The 22895-nt window shown below is 44.7% G+C and overlaps 1 protein-coding gene and 1 long non-coding RNA gene across 2 annotated transcripts in view; one reads left to right on the top strand and one right to left on the bottom strand.

Moving 5' to 3' along the window:
- LOC137619927 (uncharacterized) overlaps positions 1 to 22895 on the top strand; it is a 429475-nt gene that overhangs the window by 129303 nt on the left and 277277 nt on the right.
- Positions 976 to 22057, bottom strand: LOC137619516 (uncharacterized). The gene is made up of 2 exons (XR_011039921.1): positions 21739 to 22057; positions 976 to 1839 (listed from the first exon to the last, which is right to left on the bottom strand). It is a non-coding gene; the product is annotated as an uncharacterized lncRNA (long non-coding RNA).

Genomic DNA, 22895 nt, shown 5'->3' with positions numbered 1-22895 from the left:
CTGTGACTTATGGGAAATTCTCATTTAAGAATAATCTCTCTCATTACTGCAAGAGGGAGGGAAATAAGCAATTTTGAAACATATAGGACAAAATCATTAAGCTTTTTTTTTCTATTTATCTAGTATATCTATAATACCAATACTTATACACGTGTTGGTTTTTAAAACATGAGATGCTATTCTCCCCAAGACTAAGAATGGAAGAGACTTAACAGTAGAGATAAGATGTGAATAATTAGGGAGGCAGACTTCTTAGTCCAATATCTTCTAATTTAAGCAAATCTGCTTATACCTTTCAGAAGAATATATATGTCTAAAGAAAATTCAGAGAATTGCTAATAATTAGATGACACTGTAAAAGATGAAATTATATTCATAATGAAAATAGTTAGTTGTAGGTTATATTCACTTGCAATTAATGCAGGTTAAAATTCAGATTATAGAATGAATTAAAATCAATTGCTAAAATGATTAATGTTAATTTTCCTTCAGTCACACAGTTAGATAGCTTGTTTGCAGTCTTTTAACAGTTCTAAAAATGATACAATATAGAAGTATGTTAAAATGTCCAGAAAAAATTGACATTTGATTTGATTCAACATCTGGTTAATGAAAAATGAAAACTAACAAATTTCTAAGAAGTCCTTCCTCATTTACATTTCTTGGTCTGAATTGGTTGTTAATGTTCAATTTCCTCCTTTATCAAAACATTTACAATTAAGACATTATATACTAATTCATTTAACATTATTTATGATAATTCAGGCTAATTAATTGAAAACTAACTTTAAATCTCTATGAAGTCCTTCATTTACATTTCTTGGTCTGAATTGGTTAATGTTCAAATTTCCTAATTTTTCAAAAACATTTACAATTAACACATCATATATTAATTCATTTAACATTATCTATGATAATTCTGACTATTTAAAGTGGTGATAAGCATTCATTATCACTCGATATACTCGTATTCGCAAACTAGTTTCCAGACAATTAAACGAATGATTTTGCTCGTTTGATATCAAAATAATTAGGAATTTGCAATCTGAATTTTTAATTGGAAAGTCAAACACCCTCATAAAGGTTGATCTGAACCTAATTTACAAAGTTGAATTCTGAGTGCTTTTAATTTACTAGAAATGATAGCATCATGTGTATTCTTTTAACGTAATGATGTACATAATTGAAAAAATAGATAAAATTAGATATATATCCACTGACTTTGAGCTTAGTATTTACTAGAAATAATAACAAATGTATTTTTAACAGTAATAAAGTATAGAATAAAAGTAGTTAAGTTTAGATATATATGCACTGACTTTGTAAAGATTAATAGCGAATAAGATGCTTGTTACTAGACCGAGTACAAGTCAATACAGTAGCTTGAATAATCATATTAACAGCTTCCATAAATAAACTTTGATAAACTTTAATAATTCTGGTAATAACGTTTTTGTATAAAATTGTTACTCTTTAACAGTAACTTTACTCCTTTTATCGTCAATTAGTGATTGCTATTGAACCTGCGAGATATAAATGGAGTAACAACTCCCTAAAAACTTAACAATTCTGGATAATTGAGCATTTCAAATTATTTGTAAAATTGTAATATTTCTCATAGGAATATCTCAAAACTGCTGAAAAGCTTGGTGATAGACTGCCTCCTTCAGTTGATAATATTCGGTACTCCTCTTGAAATCCGAACTTCATCAAATTACTATTTTGTCTTTCTCAAACTCTGTGGATTTTTTTCTGCAGTAAATCCAGGATTACGTGTTGATCTTCATTGTTAGCGCATATCTGCAGTTAATGATAATTTCCTTTTCTGGTGATTCTAGTCTGAAAATAGATAAAATATGTTAATTTTACAGATATAAATAAGTCTTATATCTTACTATGCACTTCAACATCAAGACTATACTTTTAGTATAATACTTAGTATAATAAACTAAAATATAAAATAGTCAATGAATCAAATATAAAATGGTGAATATAATTACTAGACGTGTCCACAACATTTGCAATGGTATTACATCTAGAATTATATCTTGTAAAGTGGATAAGTATTACCTCCTAAATCCTAACGAGGAAATAATTCTACAATTATCTAATGACTAGCCTCTGGTAATCCATGGACTATTTTTTTTTTCAGAAGATACTCAATAAATCACATATAAACATTCTACCTTACACCATAGAAGATACCTGGTCAAACGCACACTTTCGTAAAATATTTATATAAAAAAAAGTATGCTTGAATTCTGAGCAAAAATAGGATTTACTGGCACGGTAATGTTAACATTAACAGTTTCATATGAAGAATATTGCCTACTATGCTAGAGTATAGTAATGTGCAAATGAATGATCAATCTGGGGTTTCACTCTCCTATAAAAATAAATGACCAGCAACTTCCCTAAGTTATCAAGTACTGTATATGTATCATTGGCGTAATTGAAATGGCATAACTAAAGTTTCATTAAATATTGTATGGATCCTCCATAAACTTACTGAAGCTGTCCTACCATACTAATCTATTCATCTAAAGGGATTTTCTGGTTAACTTTCAATCAATGAACCAGCTTTATCTACTCAGATTCACTATCTTATCTCGAACTATGGAAATCTTATCTCACACACTTTTGACTCCCTAAACTAGTCTCCATTAGATTATTGACAAGCTTATTCAACGTTATTGGTTTTGACTTACTGCATATACTTCATCCATGAAGTAGCCTAAACAACACTTAATCTGACAGCTTGGTCTTACCAGAACCACATCTTAAACATTACTAAACATAACAATATATGTCCTTTGCTAATGATTAGCCAATGTTACCATAAATCAATGAAAAATCTATCCAACCTTATCCATTATTATATAATCCTGACATTGTTCATTGGCCCACCCATCCTGCCTTTGTCCATTGACAGACCTATCGTTTTCTGGTCGAATTACATGTAGTATTTTAGATGAACAAACAAAATCATCATTTTGACTATTGTAGTGTTTACGTCACAGAATCTCAATTGCAAAATCCCTGTATTTACTTCTTTAAATGAATCTATTCTCAGGTTATATACTATATCAAATAATCTCAAGACAAACAATGGCTTAGGTTAAGCCCTCTATACTACAACCTTAAGAATGAATATCATCACCATAGAACCAGCAATTAAGTCTTTTACTATATCCCTCTTAGTGAATTGGTAGTATCTTTTTCATAGATTTCTTTATGGATATTAGGAGAATTGTAAAACTTTCTATATAATCCCATCAATAATACCAAATTTTAAAAGGAATTTGTAGGTTTCTTAGCCATACAAACCAGAGTCCTTTAATTAGAGATTACTTTGTTGCAAGATAGAATCGGTCATTAAAATGGATGTTGAGCAGTCGTCCAACTAGTGAGGGTGCTAAGCAAAGCCCTGTCACCCCTTATAGTTGGTTCTCTATTCATTTTGCTACTTCAAAACAGGACTTAAAAGGGTAGTTTGAGGAGGGAAGTTATTGAAGAATTTGGGGTTATATGGCTATGCAAAATCAAAATTATTTATAAAATTTGATACATGTTCCTATGCGACTTACAAACCCTCGTTCTTTAATTAGGATGCCTCACTGTTTGGAGAGTAGGATGTCCCCTTAAATCAAACATTCTTTTAACTTCTCTCAATATATTCAACACTTACTAAGAGGAGAGCGAAGCAAAAACACCACCACCCCTATCTCCTTATGACAAGAATGACAGGACCTCAGGTGTATATAATATACTGTATCAAAATCAAAGAAACCCTTCCTCCTCAGGGAAAAATGTCAAGTGAACTGAATACTAGGCATATGAATAAAGAGAGAGTATTAGATTCACTGTGCCTCATATTTCACGGTGGATGGGGAGATACACTTTAGTTTTAAAAAATGGAGCTCTGAACTGCAACTTATCAGAATACATTCCTACCAGCTTGTAACGTTTCGACTGCTGATCCCAAGAGAGGGGGCAGAAGAATGTAGGAGAAGAGCCATGTATACTACATTCATTCCTGACTTGAGTCAATAATGTTGCCATAGACAAGATGCAATCTATCTTTGTAAGGAACAGGGCTTACTACACAACGGATTGAGCAATCACCAGAGGTCCAAGCATAAAAGTGTCAAGGGACATGTAGGTACAATCTCTCAAATAAAAGGCTGTAAAGGTGGTCTGCCTCTTCCAGGCACTTGTCTTTAAAACCTGGCCCATCAATAGGATTCTCTTAAATGAAAGATGGCCAATAGGCTACCCCTAAGTTCATGACCACTAATCCTAGCTGGCGCCTCGACACTCATCAGATGAGGTTTAGGCTCCCTGGATTGTCTCAGGAAGCCAGAAAGAGACTGTGTTCCTAACCCCTCTTTCTTGGACCTGCCAGTGCTAATAAAGTCTCTCCTACACTCAGGTCCGAGATGTAGGGTTCTCTTCAGATAACACAACAGTAACCTTACAGGACACAAGAGCATCTTGTCTTCATCAGCACCCAACACCTCCTAGAGAGAGGGGATGGAGAACAATTCAAACCTGGGGCCATACACATGTGGATTCTGAATAGTGGGCACAAACTCCAGCACAATGTAAAGGAGACCTCCTTCCATCACACTCTTTGCTGATGCTAAGACTAGCAAGAAGACAGTCTTGAGTCTCATATCTCTGTCTGACAACCTGCTCATGAGCTCAAATGGTGTATGCATAAGAGCCTTGAAGACATCACATCACATTCTGGGGCCTGAGGTTCCGGGATGGGCAAGACTGCTTGAAGCTCCTCACGAGTATTGACAACTCCCAGGGGCTAAAACATCTGTACCCTTCAGTCAAAAGATCGTACCCCAGGCTGAGTGGCAGCCTTTCACAAGCTGCAACCGAGACAAGCTTCTCCCAGCGTTGGAAGACAAGGAACTCTGATGTGTGCTAAAGATGCTCAGACCGTAAAAATATCACATTCTGTGATTCCAACCGCAGAAGGGGGCCAATTAGCCTGGTAGACATCTGTCGAGGACATCTGGAGGTATCCAGACATCTCCTGTGCAGTGCCTCGCAAAAACCCTTTCACTCGAGGAGGGTCTGGATAGTCTTTACACGTGAAAAGACGACTCCACTGACTGGAGGTACCTCTGCTGGTGCAGTTAACAGTTAAGAGTAGGCCAAGGGGGTAGCTCTCTCGGGACCTCGACCAGAAGATCGGGATACCACTCGACATGTAGCCACCTAGGAGCTACTAGGGTTATTCTGATTCTTGGCACAATCAACACTTAATTACTAGCCGAATAAAGCTGAACAGGGTGATAGGAGCAGATACACAGGTGATCCCAAGTAGCTGGTCTGGGTCGCTTGTTACAGAACGGAGACTCGCGATCCTGAAAGAGTCGAAGCGAGGATCTGGCACTCCAGGATTCTGAGTCTTGGCAACAAACTCAGGGACGAACCTGAACGTTACCTCCCCCCATCCCCTCGAATTGGCGACGTCGTACGAGAGACCATGAAGTTCACTAACCCACTTGGCCAAAGCCAAAGCGAGTAGGAAAGCCGTCTTCCAAGACAGGTGGCGATCGGAGGCCTGGCGTAATGGTTCGAAGGGAGGTCTCTTAAGAGACCTGAGGACTCAAACCACGTTCCAAAGAGGAGGTCTCACTTCCGACTGGGGGCAGGTAAGCTCATAGCTACATATGAGTAAAGAGAGTTCTAGCGATGAAGAAATATCCATGCCCTTCAGCCTGAAGGCCGAGCTTAAGGCTGAGCGATAGCCTTTCACTGCCGAGACAGAAAGGCGCATTTCTTCCCGCAGATAAACGAGGAAGTCCGCTATTGCTGAAATAGTGGCATCGAGTGGAGAGATACCCCTCCCACAACACCAACCACAAAAGACTCTCCACTTTGCTTGGTAGACTCCCTCAAAGGACCTTTGCAGGTGCCGAGACATTCTCTCCGCAACCTGTTGCGAAAAGCCTCTCTCCGCGAGGAGACGCTGGATAGTCTCATGGCGTGAAGCCGAAGCGAGGCTACGGCCTTGTGAGGGACGCCGGAGTGGGGTTGTCTGAGAAGCTCGTGTTGTGGAGGAAGTTCCCTCGGGAGCTCCGTCAGGAGTTGCAGAAGGTCCGAGAACCATTCCGCGTGATGCCATAGCGGAGCTACTAGAGTCATTGAACAGTTGACCGATAGTCTGGTCCTCTTGAGCACCCTTCTCATCAGACAGAACGGTGGGAAGACGTACACGTCGATGTTGTCCCACCGTTGCTGGAAAGCATCTTGCCAGAGTGCCTTAGGGTCCGGAACTGGGGAGCAGTACAGGGGCAGCTTGAAGTTCAATGCTGTCGCGAACAAGTCCACAGTCGGGGAACCCCACAAAGTCAGGACTTTGTTGGCTATCTGAGGATCCAAAGACCACTCGGTTCTCACTATCTGCGAGGCCATGCTCAGACTGCCGGCAAGCACATTCCTCTTGCCAGGAATGAAGCGAACTGATAGTGTTATCGAGTGGATTTCGGTCCACCTCAGTCTCTCTACTGCAAGATGGGATAGCTGCTGCGAAAAAGTGCCTCCCTGCTTGTTGATATAAGCCACTACCGTGGTGTTGTCGCTCATCACCACCATGGAGTGACCCGCCAGGGACCGCTGGAACTGCTGAAGAGCCAGAAAGACGGCTTCAATTATAGCAGGTTGATGTGTAGGCACTTTTCTGGTTCGGAACGTGCGCCCCCCACCCTTCTTTGGACGCGTCCGAAAACAAAGTCAATTCCGGGGGAAGGACGAGAGGACTCACTCCCTTTTGCAGGTTCTCGTCGACCAGCCACCACTGCAAGTCCGTCTGTTCCAAAGACCCCATTGGGATCAAAATGTTCGGAGAATCGGATCCTAGATTCCACCAGGACATGAGCCGCCACTGTAGGGATCTCATCCTGAGGCGGCTGTTTGGAACCAGACGAGCCAGGGAGGATAGGTGACCTAAGCGACGCAACCACGACTGGGCGGGGAGCTCTTCTCGCCTGAGGAAGGGTTCCGCCACCCTCCTCAGCCTTGCTATCCGGTCGTCTGATGGAAAGGCTTTGTGGAGATTGGTGTCTATTAGCATGCCTAGATAAACCAGTCGTTGGGACGGCTGCAGAGAGGACTTCTCGAGGTTTACCACGATCCCCAGATCCTGGCAAAGATCCAGAAGCCTGTCTCGGTGCCGAAGAAGGGACGACTCCGAGTCTGCTAGGATCAGCCAATCCTCCAGATAACAAGGAGACGAATGCCGTTCCTGTGCGCCCAAGATGAAATCAGGGTGAACACTCTGGTGAACACCTGAGGAGCTGTGGAGAGACCGAAACACAGCAACTTGAACTGGTAGATCTTGTCGTCTAGGCAGAATCTCAGGTACTTCCTGGAAGACGGATGGATTGGGATCTGGAAGTACGCATCCTTTAGATCCAGTGTGCACATGAAGTCTTGTGATCTCACCGCAAGTCTGACCGTGTCTGCTGTCTCCATGCTCAACCGGGTTTGCTTGACAAACCCGTTCAGAGCTGAGAGGTCGATGACAGGTCTCCAGACGCCTTCTTTACAAGAAAGAGTCGACTGAAGAAGCCTGGGGAGCCGTCGACGACCTGCTGGAGAGCACCCTTCTCGAGCATGGTCTCGACTTCAGCCTGAAGGGCCAGCCCCTTTGCCGACCCCGTGGCATAGGAGCTCAACAACACTGGATTCGCTGTCAGGGGAGGTTGAGATGATGTGAACGGGACGCGATAGCCTTGGCCGATCACTGAGACCGTCCAAGCATTGGCCCCGTGTTGCTGCCACCTGCGGACGCAACGCTGAAGGCATCCCCCCACAGGTGGACACGCAGGGGGACTGCCACCCCTAGGGCTTGCGGCTGCGGCCGCCACCCCTAGGAGTCTTGCCTCCCCTGGAGGACTTACCGCCCCTCTTGACCTTGGCTGGGGCTCAGACACCACCTTCTTAACTGCCGGTGCCTGTTTCTGAGCCTTACGAGGCTGCTGCTGCTGTTGCGGCGGAGCTGGAGGCTTATAGGGACGAGCTGTAAGGGCCCTATGGAGGAGGGAGTCCGTGCTGGATTTCCTCCACCTCTCAGCCATTCGCTCCATGTCCTGAGGCTCAAACAGGTTCTCCCCCAGAAGGGAAGCATGTCTGAGCCTACACACATCCACGCTGGGGACCTTCAGATGGAATCTCTCAGCCACAGCATCGCGCCGCTTCAACACCGAGTTGGCCCACAGGGTGCGCCAAAAATTCGATGGAGCGGGTGCCCGAGAGTAAGAAGGTCTCCAGGGCCTTCCTATTGGTCTCCTTGGACAAGTCCTCCGAGCGCAAAAGGATGCCCAGAGTTCCTAACCAAAAGTCCAGCCACGAAGTGGCCTGCATGGCACATTTAGCGACCTTTTCATGGCTAAGGATCTCTGCCGCCGAGAACGACACCTGCCGGGCAGGGAGCTTCTCAAGGGGAACTCCCTTCGACAGCTCTTCCACGGAGTGATGGAGGGGAAGAGCAAGCTGGACTCACCCAAGATCTCAAAATACCTCCTCTGCTGGAGACGAGGAGGAGGGATGAGCTTGTTCCCGGCAGAGGAACGACTGGAGGAGGCAAGAATCGCGAGCTGAGCGTTGGCCCTAGCTCTGGCACTCTTCAGATCCCGAGATCAGGACAGAGCCGCACTGGACTTAGGGGCCTTCCGAACGTCAAACACTTCATCTAAGATAGTGTCCTTGCCTTCACGGGGGGCGATCACTGGGTTCATAAGTCCGTTAAGTTGCCTTATCAGGCTCAGGACCTGCCAGAAGGCATGTTCGGATTCCTGCTGATCTCCTCCTTGCGGGCTGGCAGCTAAGTCTCTTGTCCCCGGAATCTCTTCCTGGGGTGAAGCGTGGACGTTCCCCCGGGGAGCCGCGGGTTCCTTGCGAATCCTCAAAGATAATTTCGGGACGGTCTTGGAGTCCTTGGATTCCCTCCTGGGAGGGATACAGGATCCCAACAAAGAGGTTCGAGGAGCCCCTTCCTCACTAGACGACTCTCCTCCATGAAACGAAGTCTCCCCCCTTGGTGCCAAGGGAAAGACTACCGCTTCACTGGACTCACCCGAGGACGGAAAGGCTTCGTCCAAGGGTGAAGGAGAAAGCACTCGAGCAGGAGAAGGGGGCTTCGCGACAGACCTCTTGGGAACCAACTTCGCCCTGGGGGAAGTCACCACGAAGTCCACTCCTCTCTTTCTCTTCAGCGTAGGAGAGGCAGCCGTTGGTTTGTTGCCCTGATCGGCATCAGATGACCAAACCAAGTCTGTTGCTCCACGGACACAGAGTCCGAAATCCTCGCTGGAGGGAAAGGGATCGGCCGATCCTTTGGAGTGGACACCACAGTACCTGCCTGAAAAGAAGGGGGGGGGGAAGAATGATGCAATAACCTCTCCGCAGTGTCTTCCTTGTCCTACACTACAGTCCTGCGTTTGGATGGGGGCGATCCCGAGCGCTGTCTAGGAACACGCGTTCCTGCTGCTACCACTGGCTGCGAAATTCGCCGCGAACGATGGTCGCGTGAGGGCGAGCGGTCGCGTGAGCGAGCAGGCGAGCGATCACGCGAGCGTGCAGGCGGATGATCGCACGGGCGCGCAGGCGAGCGGTCGCGCGGGCGAATGATCGCACAGGCGAGCGGTCGCGCAGGTGAGTGGGTGCGAGGGTCTACTGGTGAATGAGCGCGTGGCCGAGTCGGCGAACGAATGCGTTGGTGCGATGGCGTGGGAACGCGTTGCCGCGTGGGTGAGAAAGGTCGCTGGCGGCGTAGATCAGCAGGCGATCGGTGGTGAGCTGGCGAACGCTGACGGGCAGGTGAGCGATGGCGCGTTGTCGTATGGTGACGCGCTGGCGAGCGATAGCGCGCAGGCCGCGCAGGTGAATGATCGCGCGATGGCAAGCTAGTAAGTGGCGAACCATGTCCTTCCCGAACCTCCGGTCGACGACGCGTAGGAGAACGAGTGCGCGCAGGTTGGAAATCACGCGGGCGGTCCGGAGATCGCCGATAAACAGGTGATCGTTGACGCGTATGAGAACGCTGACAAACAGGCGATACTAGGATCGTCTGTGAACGCTGGCATGCAGGTGATCGCTGCCGAGCAAGGGGGCGACGCGTGAGATCCTGTGAAGGAACAGGTGGCGCGGCGCGTTCACGAACAGGAAGTTTGTAGGCGCGTGGGCGAGCATGTGCTTTTGAAAAACGCGCTGGAGAACGCGGACGATGTTGCGTAGACACAGGCTGAGGATCGCGAGAGAGCTCAGGAGACTGATGGCGCGCAGGGTGTCCAACAGGGACTGCAGGATGATCAGAGACCACAGGGGAGCGCTGGCGAGCAGGCAGGCGATGATCCTTAAAAGAGCGCTGATGAACGGGAGAGCGCTGACGAGCAGGAGAGCGCCTGTGCGCTAACACTGCAGAAGGGCTAGCAGGAGAATGCTGGCACGCTAAGCGCACTTCTGGAACAAGAGGATGTAGGATGTCCTCAGGAGAGCTCTGACGAGGAGGGCGAACATTGGGAGAGCGCCGGCGAACAGGTGAGCGCTGACGAGCAGGAGAGCATTGACGAGCAGGAGAGCGCCTGTGCGCTAACACTGCACGTGAAAGGGAAGAATCCCTTTGCCCCAAAGGGACCGTTGCCCGTCGGGTGACGAGTTCCCCAGAAGGTGAAGTTCTAGCAGGAGTAGGAGTACGGTCTGCAGAGAGGTCCAAAGGAGCAGGAGCTGTAGGCCTAGTACGACGAGGAGAGTCCCCTTCAGAGGAAGAGGATCCAAAAAGGCGCCTCTTAACCCCCTTATAAGGGGAAGGGAGGCCCTTGCGACGCAGCGGACGGTGAGCCTTACGGCGAAGGCGGCCACGGGGAAGATCATCAGGACCATCAGTCTTCCGAAGGGGAGTCTCAGTCAAAGCACTTCCCTTAGAGGGAAGCTTAACAGCAGAAGAGCCCGTAGGACTCACTTCCCCCTTCGAAGGATGTACGGAAGGGGGAGGAGAGCCATCAGCACCATCATCCTCAACTGCACCTGCAGAGGATTTCCCTGCCACGTCGGAGTCCTCTGCCACACGACGTCGACGATAGACAGAGGGTCTACCTCTGCTACCGCCGGCTACTGCTTAACGGTGGCCCCCAAGGAGACAAGGTCAATCAAGGCGACCCTGGAGGGCAAGCCCTTAAGCCCCAGGGAAGCCCAAATCTGTAAGAAATCATCATTAGACAATGAATTATCAACAACCTCCCCCGGAGGAGGAGGGGGAACCGCCCCGCTATGGGAGGCGACGCCCTCTCCCCCCACCCAAGGTCGGGAAACAGAACTAGGGCCTGCGCTACCACTCGGCCGACTCTCCTTAGGAGCCGGACGAGGGGGAGCTTCGGAGGAGGTTTGGGCGGCGAAAGAAGAGTCCCGAGAACCTTCCTCCTTCAAGGCAACCCCAGAAGGAGTACGGTCTCTCTTGGACTTCTTCTTACGCCGGCGACCAAACCTCTTCCACTGGGAGGCAGACCACTCCCTACACTCTCTATACATGTTTTCCTGGTCACACCGTCTGCCCCGACACTGAGGGCAAAGGGTGTGATGATCCGTATCCAAGGCCAACATAAAGGTCCCAAAAGGGCGGCCGGCAACACCAGGGCACGTACGCATAGCAAAGATAATATAAGACAGTCAACTTCAAACACACACACAAGCTGTAGTAAAGAAAAAGAAGAAAAAAGATTAAAGGCTGTCAACGAGGACGATGGACACACACGTCTGTTCATCGCCGAGCCAAAAGTGAAGTGAAGCAAGTCACCGGTGTGTGGGGCGGGGGAGGGGGAGGGGTAGCAAGCTACTCGTCCACTACCCTCCGCTAACTAGCGCGGGGGTAATTAACCCTCGTTAAAACTATTGGCTCGTCATTTCAGCTGCGCTAAAAGGTAAACCCAATGTAAATAGCGTGGTTTGTATTTCGGTTACAGAACAAATATCATTTTCAAACACAAGACTTAACCGGTAGTTATATATATAGCTGATTAACACCTTTGGTGGAGGGTTAGAGACAGCTAGCATATCTGGAATTCTACTTAAGAGTTAATTAAAACAAAACTTAAGGGTTCGTACCTGATAAGGAAGCTGACTTCAATGATACTCTGCCTCATTATGTCTGCTAGCCTTATGAGATCCAGCGATCCTCCCAGGGGGCTGAAGATCTCGAAGGGACTGTCAAACCGGTGTCAAAACCTCATCATGACAGAACCTCTTCCAATAACCAATTCCGGGTGCTCTCAAGGAACAAACATGACCACCTGACGAAATCAATGATTGTGGAAGACTGACAATCTCCATAAACAACCATAAAAAATAATTAAAAGTACCAAGAGAAGAAAAGGTTATTGGGATTATGGGAACATGGTGGTGGATCCTTCACCCACTATTGCACTCACTGCTATGAATGGACCCAGAGTGAAACAGTCTTCGTAACAAGTCTGAACACCTTTCAAATAATATGACGCGAACGCGGATTTGCTCTACCAGAAGGCCGTGTCCATTATGCTTTGTAGAGATCTGTTCTGCCTGAATGCTGCCGACGTTGCCACTGCTCTGACTTCATGAGACCTGACCATTAAAAGTCCAAGGTCTGATTCATTACAATGAATATGAGCTTCCTTAATTAAAAGCCTGACAAAATATGACAAGGCGTTTTTAGACATCTGTAAAGAGGGCTTTTTGACTGACCATCACAAAGATTCAGACTTGCCTCGTAAGTCTTTTGTTCTCTCCAAGTAGCATCTCAGAGCTCTAACTGGGCATAAGACTCTTTCAACCTCATCTCCAACCAGATCCGTAAGATTTGGAATCTCGAATGCTTTGGGCCAAGGCTGAGAATGGCGTTCGTTTTTAGCAAGAAAGCCTAATTGCAAGGAAAACACAGCTTCACCATTACGAAATCTAACGTTTTTGCTAAACGCATGAATCTCGCACACTCTTTTGGCTGTCGCAAGACTGACAAAACAAAGTCTTCATAGTGAGGTCTTTCAAGGAAGTTGAACCCAGCGGCTCAAACCTGTCGCTCATGAGATACTTCAAAACAATATCCAGATTCCAGGCTGGAGAATCTTGGTTCTGTCGTTTTGAAGTCTCGAAAGACTTGAGAAGCTCTTGCAGATCCTTATTGCCAGAGAGGTCAAGGTTTCTATGCCTAAACACAGTAGCTAACATACTCCTATAGCCTTTAATAGTAGATGAGGAGAAATTGCACTTCCTTCGAAGATATAGCAGGAAATCCACAATTTGAGCTACAGTGGTACTGGATGAGGAAAGAGTTGACTCTACACTGCTCTCTGAAAACCTTCCACTTAGATTGATAGACCTTGATGGTTGAAGTCCTTCTTGCTCTCGCAATAGCTTGAGCTGCCTCCTTCGAAAAGCCTCTAGATCTAGTGAGTCTTTCGATAGTCTGAAGGCAGTCAGCTGAAGAGCGTGGAGATTTTGATGCAATCTTTCCAAGTGGGGTTGTCCGAGTAGATCTACTCTTAGAGGAAAAATTCTTGGGGTGTCTATCACCCATTCCAGTACCTCTGTGAACCATTCTCTTGATGGCCAATAGGGAGCCACTAGGGTCATCCTGGTTCCTTTGGATGTCACATTTCTGTATTACTCTGTACAGGATCTTGTAAGGTGGGAAGGCGTAGAGATCTAGATTGGACCAGTCCAACAGAAAAGCATCTATGTGGACTGCTTCTGGATCCAGAACAGGGGAGCAATATGCCTCTAACCTCTTCGTCTTCGAGGTTGCAAAAAGGTCTATGCAAGGGAGACCCCAAAGATGTCACAGGCTCTTGCACACATGAAGGTTAAGGGTCCACTCTGTTGGAAGGATCTGATTCCGTCTGCCATTACGTTTTTCTCCCCTAGAATGAATCTCGTCAGAAGTATAACGTTCCTCTCTCTTGCCCACACCAGGAGATTCTTTGACGTCTCGTACAGAGATATCGAGTGTGTTCCCCTTGCTTTGAGATGTATGCCAATGCTGTCGTGTTGTCCGCATTGACCTGAACTACTTTGTTGGTGACTAAAGCCTCCAAACTTTTGAGGGCTAAAAGAACTGCCAACAACTCCTTGTGGTTGATATGCAAGGATTTTTGGGGCTCTGCCCATAGACCCGAGACTTCTAACTTGCCTAGGGTTGCTCCCCATCCTGTGTCCGAGGCGTCGGAGCATAACACAAGGTCTGGGCTTTTTATTGACAAGTCGAGACCTTCCTGGAACTTGTCTGGTTCCTGCCACCACCGAAGGCAGTCTTTGATGGGGTTCAAGATAGGAATAGACATCGTTTCTAAGTCCCTCTCCTTGTCCTAATGGCTGTTGAGATGGAACTGGAGAGGACAAAGATTGTCTTCCCAGTGGGACGAATTGCTCCAAGGAGGAGAGGGTTCCTATCAGACTCATCCATTTCCTTGCTGAGCAAACTTTCTTGCTTTGAAACGATCTTAGTTTCAACTTGGCTTGCTCTATCCTTAAGGGAGACGGAAAAGCCCGAAAAATCTTACTCCGTATCGTCATCCCAAAATATAAAATCTCTTGAGATGGAACCAAGAGAGACTTTTCCTTGTTTACAAGGAGACCCAGTTCTTTTGCAAGGTCCAAGGTTGTCTGAAAACCTTCAGGCAGTGAACGTAAGAGGGCGCTCTGAGAAGCCAGTTGTCGAGATACAGGGACGCTCTTATGCCCTTGAACATAGGATTTTTGCGACATTCAGCATGAGCTTTGTAAAGATCTGAGGTGCTGTGCAAAGGCCGAAGCATAGGGCTCTGAATTGGAAAAAGTCTCCCATGATAACGAACCTTAGGTAGGGTCTGAAGCTCGGATGGATGGGGATGTGGAAGTAGGCGTCCTGAAGGTCTAATGAAACCATCCAGTCGTCCCTTCTTACTGCTGCTAGCACTGACTTCGAAGTTTCCATGGTGAACTTAGTTTTGATGATGAACTTGTTCAGCGCACTCACGTCCAAAACTGGACGCCATCCCCCAGAGTTCTTGGGTACCAGGAATAGTCGATTGTAGAAACCAGGTGAACGGATATCCTGAACCTTCTTGATGGCCCCCTTTTCTAACAAAAGAGACACTTGGATCGAAAGGGCTTGTCTCTTTGCGTCCTCTCTGTATCTGGGAAAGAGATCCATGGGAACTAAGACCAGGGGAGGGCTCCCTAGAAAGGGGATCTTGTAACCCTCCCTCAAGATCTGAATAGACTATTGGTCTGCTCCTCTCTTCTCCAACGCTTGCCAGAATTTGAGTAGTCTGGCACCCACTGCCTGAAGGCGAAAGCAGTCAGACTCTGCTTCACCCTGCTCTGAAACCTCTTCTCTTACTCCTTCTAGCATCAGGTCTGGAGCTACCCCTGCTGGAAGATCTTCCTCGAAAGGGCTGGGAAAACTTGGGAAAAGTATCTTCCTTAGTCTTGAGGCTGGTAAAAGAGGGAGGCAGAGCCTTTCTAGCAGTCTTGGAGACAAGATCCTGAGTAGCCTTCTGAGCTAAAGCTGAAGAAATCTCCCTGATAAGTTCTTGTGGAAACAGTAATGGAGAAAGAGGCGCATATAAAAGTTCGGACTTCTGGAAGGGAGTCACCCCCGGCGAAAGAAAAGAGCATAGCTGATCTCTTTTCTTAAGGATGCCTGCAGAAAAAAAGAGTTGCAAGTTCATTAGAGCCATCCCTCAAGGCTTTGTCCATGCCCGACATCAAATGGACCAGGTCAGAGGTATCCCCCTCTTTAAAAGTCTCAACTTTTTTACCCAAGGCCCCAAGTGTCCAGTCTAAAAAGTTAAAAACTTCAAAGGCTCGAAAAATTCCCTTGAGAAGGTGGTCTATTTCTGAAGTAGACCAAAAAATCTTGGTTTTCCCATGGCGACCAACGAGGAGCATCTACGAGGCTTGAGCAATCTCCCTGGGCAGAGGCAGGGATCCCCAAGCCGAGAACTTCTCCCGTCTCGTACCAGATGCTCGACCCCGAAGCCAGTCTAGCTGGAGGAAAGGAAAGAGACATCTTTCCTAAGGCCTTCTTAGACTGTAACCAGTCACCCATTAATTTAAGAGCTCTCTTGGACGAACGTGACAGTACCATCTTAGTAAAACGGGCTTTCTTGGAGGCTTTGCCGAGTTTAAATTCAGACGGGGGCGAGCGCGGAGCTATAGGTATAAAAAAGTCTGAAAACTCTTCCGTAAAAACTCTCATTAGTTTTTAAAAATCGTCTTCTGAAACGTCATCAAACTCCAAAGGAGAAAGCTGGGCTTCTACTTCCTTCTCTTGCAACGTTCCTCCGGAAGCAGTAGGGTTAAGAGCGGTTTCAATTTCAGAAAAATCCTGAGTGCCAACCGCAATAGAAATATGCTCATTGCGAACACTAACAGGCGGCAGAGTCGCGTGCGGCTCATCCGAACGCTCGCTATCAGCTCGATCGGAGACGAGAAGTTCCTGTACATGAACCGCATCGATGTCTTGAAAAGAATAAGCCTCCTCATCGTAATCCAAACTAACATCCAAAATATTACAAGGGATAGGACGTTCAGGATCATATTCACAAACACGCTTGCCGTCAACTGTTGACAAGCGTTCGGTACTACAAACCGCTTGTTGTTCAGCAACTCGTTCAACTGTAATCCTCCCGGAAACACGACCTGAAGGACGCTCACTAAAATAATTGGCGGAGCGAGAAACTTCCTGAATGATAGGACGTATGGCGGCCTGTTTGAAAGGATGTTTGGTAGCCTGTTTGCAAGGACGTTTGGCAGCCTGTTCCGAAGGAGGATCGGCAGCCTGTTCTGTAGGAAGTCAAGGAGCCTGAGTCGAAGGACATTCATAAGACTTATCCAAAGAACGAACATAACCTGTATAACAGGACGATCGGTAACCCGTTCGCAAGGACATTCAATAACCTGTTATTATTATTATTATTACTATCCAAGCTACAACCCTAGTTGGAAAAGCAAGATGCTATAAGCCCAGGGGCTCTAACAGGGAAAAGTAGCCCAGTGAGGAAAGGAAATAAGGAAATAAATAAATGAAAAGAACAAATTAACAATAAATCATTCTAAAATAAGTAACAACATCAAAACAGACATGTCATATATAAACTATTAACGACATAAAAAACAAATAAGTCATAAATAAACTATAAAAATACTCATGTCCGCCTGGTCAACAAAAAAGCATTTGCTCCAACTTTGAATTTTTGAAGTTCTACTGATTCGACCACCCGATTAGGAAGATCATTCCACAACAGGACGTCCGACGTCTTTCTTAGAAGAACGCACGGGCACACTGTCTCATTCGCGTTCAATAAAAGAGCCGTAGACTGCGGACTTAGGAGAACGATCACGATCACTTCCTAAAGGCCGTCCGTAGCGGCTAGCAGGAAGCTTAGATCCCCGATTACGAGGGCGCTCGGAAACACGTCCTGGGTCGCTGCTCCGATCACGACCACTGATATGAGATTTGTCGCTGCGTTGGTATGATTGCATAAAGGACGAGAGCCTGCTTTGCATGTCTTGAAGAATTACAAAGTTAGGATCCGAACGTTGTGAAAACGGTGATGAAATCATAACTTTCTCCTCATCACTAAACGGAACAGAGCGCCTAGAAGGCGAAACCCAGTCTGAAGGCTGCTTGGGAGCTTGGAATGAGGTAAAGCCTGGTCCTGAGTGCACTGAAGGATCCTTGGAAACGTCCAGCGTTTTAAAAGGACGTTTGATCGGGGGCTTTCAAAAGGCTCTGGAGTATCCTAGTGACTGCATCCAGGTTTAGAACTAGCAGAACGTCGATAGGCCTTATCATAGGACCTCATAAGAGGTCTGGAAGCGAGCTTCCAACTTGTTTTAGGCAAGGGGTCATCCGAAGACGACGAAAAACACAACCTCACTTTCCAATGGTGAGGGCGAACGTCCTGGGAGGCGCCCACAAGTACGTTCGAGGGGACGTCTGCTCATTTGATAAAGTCTCTCGTCTCCTTTTGCCATTCCTTCTCCCAGGGGTTGGGGGACCCTCCACTGCACCCTCCACTGCACTTGCACCTTAACCTTTTAATAGATGCACATCGGACATCAACTGTGTCCTGTTTGCAGCCAAAGATTCAACTTTAGCGCCGAGAGCTTGAATCGCCACTAACATATCTTTTAGTGAAGGTTCATTAGCAATTGCAATAGTGAGATCGGGATCTACCTCTACAGGTGAAGGAATAGGATTAATGACATGGGAGGATGAAATATCTCTAGATGAGCGAGAAGAACTACGCCTCAATCTATCCCTTTTGAGTTTACGTCTGTATCTACCAAACTCAATCCATTCATGCTCTGACAGCAAAACACATTCGTCACAGCGATCACCTAAATCACACACTTTACCTCTACATGCAACACAGAGAGAATGGGGGACTAGAGAGGTTTTAGCCATACGGGTCTTACACCCACTAGTCACACATAACCTAAAAGTTATAGGGGGGGTGGCCATTTTGAAAATTTTAAGAGAATTCAGACAAGCAAAGGTAAAAAAACATATAATCCAAATAAAATCAAGAAATATCCAAAGCGAGCTCAAAAACAAGCGGGAGTCAATAACCAAAGATTTGTACTTCACCAAAAAAACGATCAGTAATGACGGAGTAGAATTCACGTGTCGCCGCTAGCGACGGCAGGGATTATATGAGGGTCACTGGAATGGTTCCCAGGTACCTCGCTAGGGTGCAGGGGTGTTTAAAAAAGGATAATTTCTCCCTGTTATATCTTTCAGGGAACTTCCACTGACCAAATGTGAGAGTACGCTCTCCATAAAAACAAACTATTACAACAAACTAAAGTGCGAAAAGTTCCAGCAGTGATGATGAAAAATGTCGACCATAGCAAGACAAACTTGACATATTTTCACCTACCTATTGTTACCTCCGTAGCTACCTTATTAAAAATTCAATTATCGTTCTAGTTTGCATTTAAGTTATCTCTTTATAACTCAATAGGCATATGTTAATGTAGGATCAAATTATTTCAAGGAAAATTTACAGTTTCATCCATTATGGGAAATCTATTATAATAATATATTTCCCGAGTAAAGCAAGTCTTTTGTAGTATTTCTGTAAAATATTATCTGTCGCAAATGCCTAGTTCTTTATATATCGTCGATCAAACTCACGCTACTCATGTCTTCCTCCCAGATATTTTCTAAGTCTGTTGTTATTGTTGACTGTGTCTTGTATTTGCTTAAATGAGCCCTGTAACCACTATAATCCGCTGACAAACTAGTCCACTATGAAGTCTTACACGTTTGGCCAATCAGAGCGCCTGTCCACTATGACGTCATACATGTTTGGCCAATCACAGCGCGACAATACAATATCTTCCCAGGCATTTCATTTCGTTTTTAGACATGGAGACCATAGAAAGGGCATCATCTCTTGTTGCACTAGAAGTTGAAATTCCATTTTCTTGTCCTGACTGTTTCGTAACTTACAATGAATTTGTTGAAAAACTAGTGCATTTGTGCCAGAGAGACAATTTTATTTTACAAAATCAAAATTGGCCTGCATATCAAGAAACCTTCCCAACGGCTTCACATTTGCCTCAAAGCAGCAACACATCTTGATGAACCAACAGTTTAAGGTAAGCTTCATTAATTTATAGAGTATATTATAATGGTGATAGTATAACGATGTATGCAGCAGTACCATCCCTTTGGATTTGGTTTGATGGATGTGTTAGGTAGTGGCTGTAAGGGGGGGGTGGCCTCGCAGGGGTAGGCCTAGGTAGGGGTACAGGGCCCTAGGTTAGGTGGTTGTATTAGGTTCAGTAGTGTCCCAAAATTTACTGTGGCCTTAAGGGGGGGTCGCAGGGGGGGCGTAGCCAGCCCCCCCCCCCCCCCCCCGGTAGGCCTAGGTAGGGGTACAGGGCCCCTATGTAGGGGTACAGAGCCCCTAGGCTAGGTTAGGTGGGTTTATTAGGTTCAGTAGTGCCCTGAAAATCACTGTGGCCTTAAGGGGGGGTCGGAGGGGGGGTCGGAGGGGGGGCGGAGGCCCCCCCCCCCCCGGTAGGGCTAGATAGGGGTACAGGGGGAGGGGTGGTGGAAGGATAAGTATTCATTTATTGCAAATATCATTTGACGCCCTCCCCCCCCCACCCAAAACCCCGGTTCCCACCTGGTGTCCCCCATAATTGTTGGGATGAAGTAGGGTCTTTCTGCATTCTAGAACAACTTAGTAAATCTCCAAATCGGATGGTTTGCGGTCAAAATAAACGTTAAATTCGTTTGAACTACACTATTTCTGATGCAACAAATATATTTTTATTCCAGTTTCCCCATAATGGATGAAACTGTAAATGTACCTATTTCAAAATATGGTAATATAACTTACTAAACCCTAAAAAGTACTAATGAATATCAGTCACCTTGATTAAATGCCAATATAAATAGATTCTGTTCCCATTAAAACTCTTATTACATGTAGCAGGAAGCAAGCAAAGAGCTTATAATTGTTTTTTTTTTTAAAGCACTTTCTAAAAACACATCAATCATTAACTCACTCCATAGGCTCTAGTAAATGGCCATTACATAAAATTTCTGATAGTATAAAAGATTTGGAAGTTTCAGTTCATTCAAAATTTATGTCATAAATGTGTGCTGTACGGAAACTCACTTAGGATATACCTCCATAATTTGATGTTAACTACAAGATTGTATGTCAAGCTGGAATGTATCCTTATAATATGATTCTATCTACAGTATTGTGAGCCACAATGCAGGGTGAATGTCATAGTCTGGCTAGGTAAGAACCCATTTCCTAGTTAGGTTGAGGTAAGTATACAGTACTGTAATTTTGATATGTGGTAAGGTACAAAAAGGCAGTGAATCTTGTAAAAAAACACAAGGTAGCTCCATTTTGCTTTGCATGAAAATATTTAAGCCTCATTGGGTGGTTTACACCTACTATAGAGATGTTATGCCTAATCTGCGTTTTATCAAGGATCAACTACACTAAACAGATTATACGTATCAAGAGCTAACCTGGGGTAATTGGGTGGGCACAATAATGCAAAGCACCAGAATTCTCAGATTCAGTAGACATACAGTAGAACAACAAATAATATTTTACCAATGCATATTTTAATTGGTTGTTGGTAAGAAAATAAATATTTTTTACCAATTTCTAATAGCTGGGCATCATAAGATAGAAAGATGTCAATATTACTCAATAGTCTATGCTATACGAGTTTAATCATGATGATCTATGCCTATTAAAAGAAAAAAAAAATATGGCCTGCCGATTATGTGTTCAATTATAGTTAAGCCCACCCTGCAATTAACTGAGTTTTGGTCAAAACACTTGTGTTCCAGCAGTCACAATTTCGATTTATAAATCGAAATGAAAACATTTCTCATAGATAGCAGGGAAAAAGACATTACAAGTATTAGAGAATTTTCTAAATCCGAGGCCTCTTAAACCGTTTTAAAGTTCTATAGCCCATTAGAACTAATATCAAATATGTATTCCACTTGGACTTGCGTAGTAATTAAGATTTGGACCTAAGTACGGCCATTAGTATAATGGCTTGGCCTATGACTGCCGGCTCAAAACGGAGTAGGCCTACTACTATTGCAAACCAGCTCAAACTACACACATATCCAATTTTCATTTGAAAACAACTCTAAAGATACTTCGATATAACTGACCTGGTATGCAAATTAAGGGTACTAACCTTTGGAAAAATATCGAACACTTCATTAACGAAAATGTCGAAACACGGAGAGGTAATCCAAGATCTATCTTTCTCCAACAGGAACCGGTAACGTAATGACACACCAGAGCGCGGAACAATACGTTTGGCAGGATTATTGGAATGGGAAAACAGTTTTTTTTCTTATCAAATCATTACGTAATAGTGTCTTGCTTTTGGATACTGTGGTATACAGTACAGATTGAACAAATGACACTTTAAATGCATACATAATTACGCTTGTTTAACGTTAAGCGGGTAGCAATATCACGAACTACTTTTCTAATTTTGGGGAATTTGGGATTCGTATGCCAAAGACAATACACGAAAGATGGGAAACTGACTATTAATACCATTAAAAAAAACATCATCCAACCCGTCAGAATGCGCGCCATCTATTAATAATGCCCTCAACTAAAACTCGGCTGTGGCGTAGCGCGGCTTATTCAAATGTTAATATTTATTCTTATGCTGCAGTAAACTTCACTTTATTAAATATTGAATACTAAATCGATTAATATTGCTTGTTAACATGATTATAGGGTTCTATCATAGCTTATGACTTATATATTAGGCATTTCTGAATCATTAAATAAAATCCTTCAGTTAATGTAACATTAATTGCTAAGTATCTTTATCTAAAATTGAGAGGGCAGTTAGAATGAAACAAACTTATTCTCATATTATCTTATTATTTCACCAATAGAGTATACAGTAACTATTTTCCTTTTTTAGGGTTTGTGCTCATGATTGTATACTGTACATACCTAAGCGACTGTACACAAATGTTCTTGCAAAGAACATAAACAAAGTAAAAGAAATGGCAATCGCTTCATTTGCATGCAATAGTCATACAAGTCATGCAAACAAAACATCAGAATTTAAATAGCAAACAAAGCATGGGATAATCAAAACTAATAATATGAAATCAAAATGAAAAAGCAGACCTAACTTGCATGCTGATTAGACAATGGTTAAGCAATATTTGTTAATAAAACTAAGAAAAGTACAACAATAAAGTAATAGAAGTAATGTATCCTTTTATAACAAATGCAATGCTGTATTTTACAGAATACTGTATAAGCAAAAATCTAGGTTTAACTTAATTTTCATAAAAGGAAAATAAAAATTGACGTCAC

This window comes from Palaemon carinicauda, chromosome 26 (genome assembly GCF_036898095.1).
Source record: "Palaemon carinicauda isolate YSFRI2023 chromosome 26, ASM3689809v2, whole genome shotgun sequence".
In the NCBI taxonomy this organism is placed as follows: Eukaryota; Metazoa; Arthropoda; class Malacostraca; order Decapoda; family Palaemonidae; genus Palaemon; species Palaemon carinicauda.
Note: the sequence above shows the minus strand (reverse complement) of the source record. Positions and strands in the feature narration are given on the sequence as shown.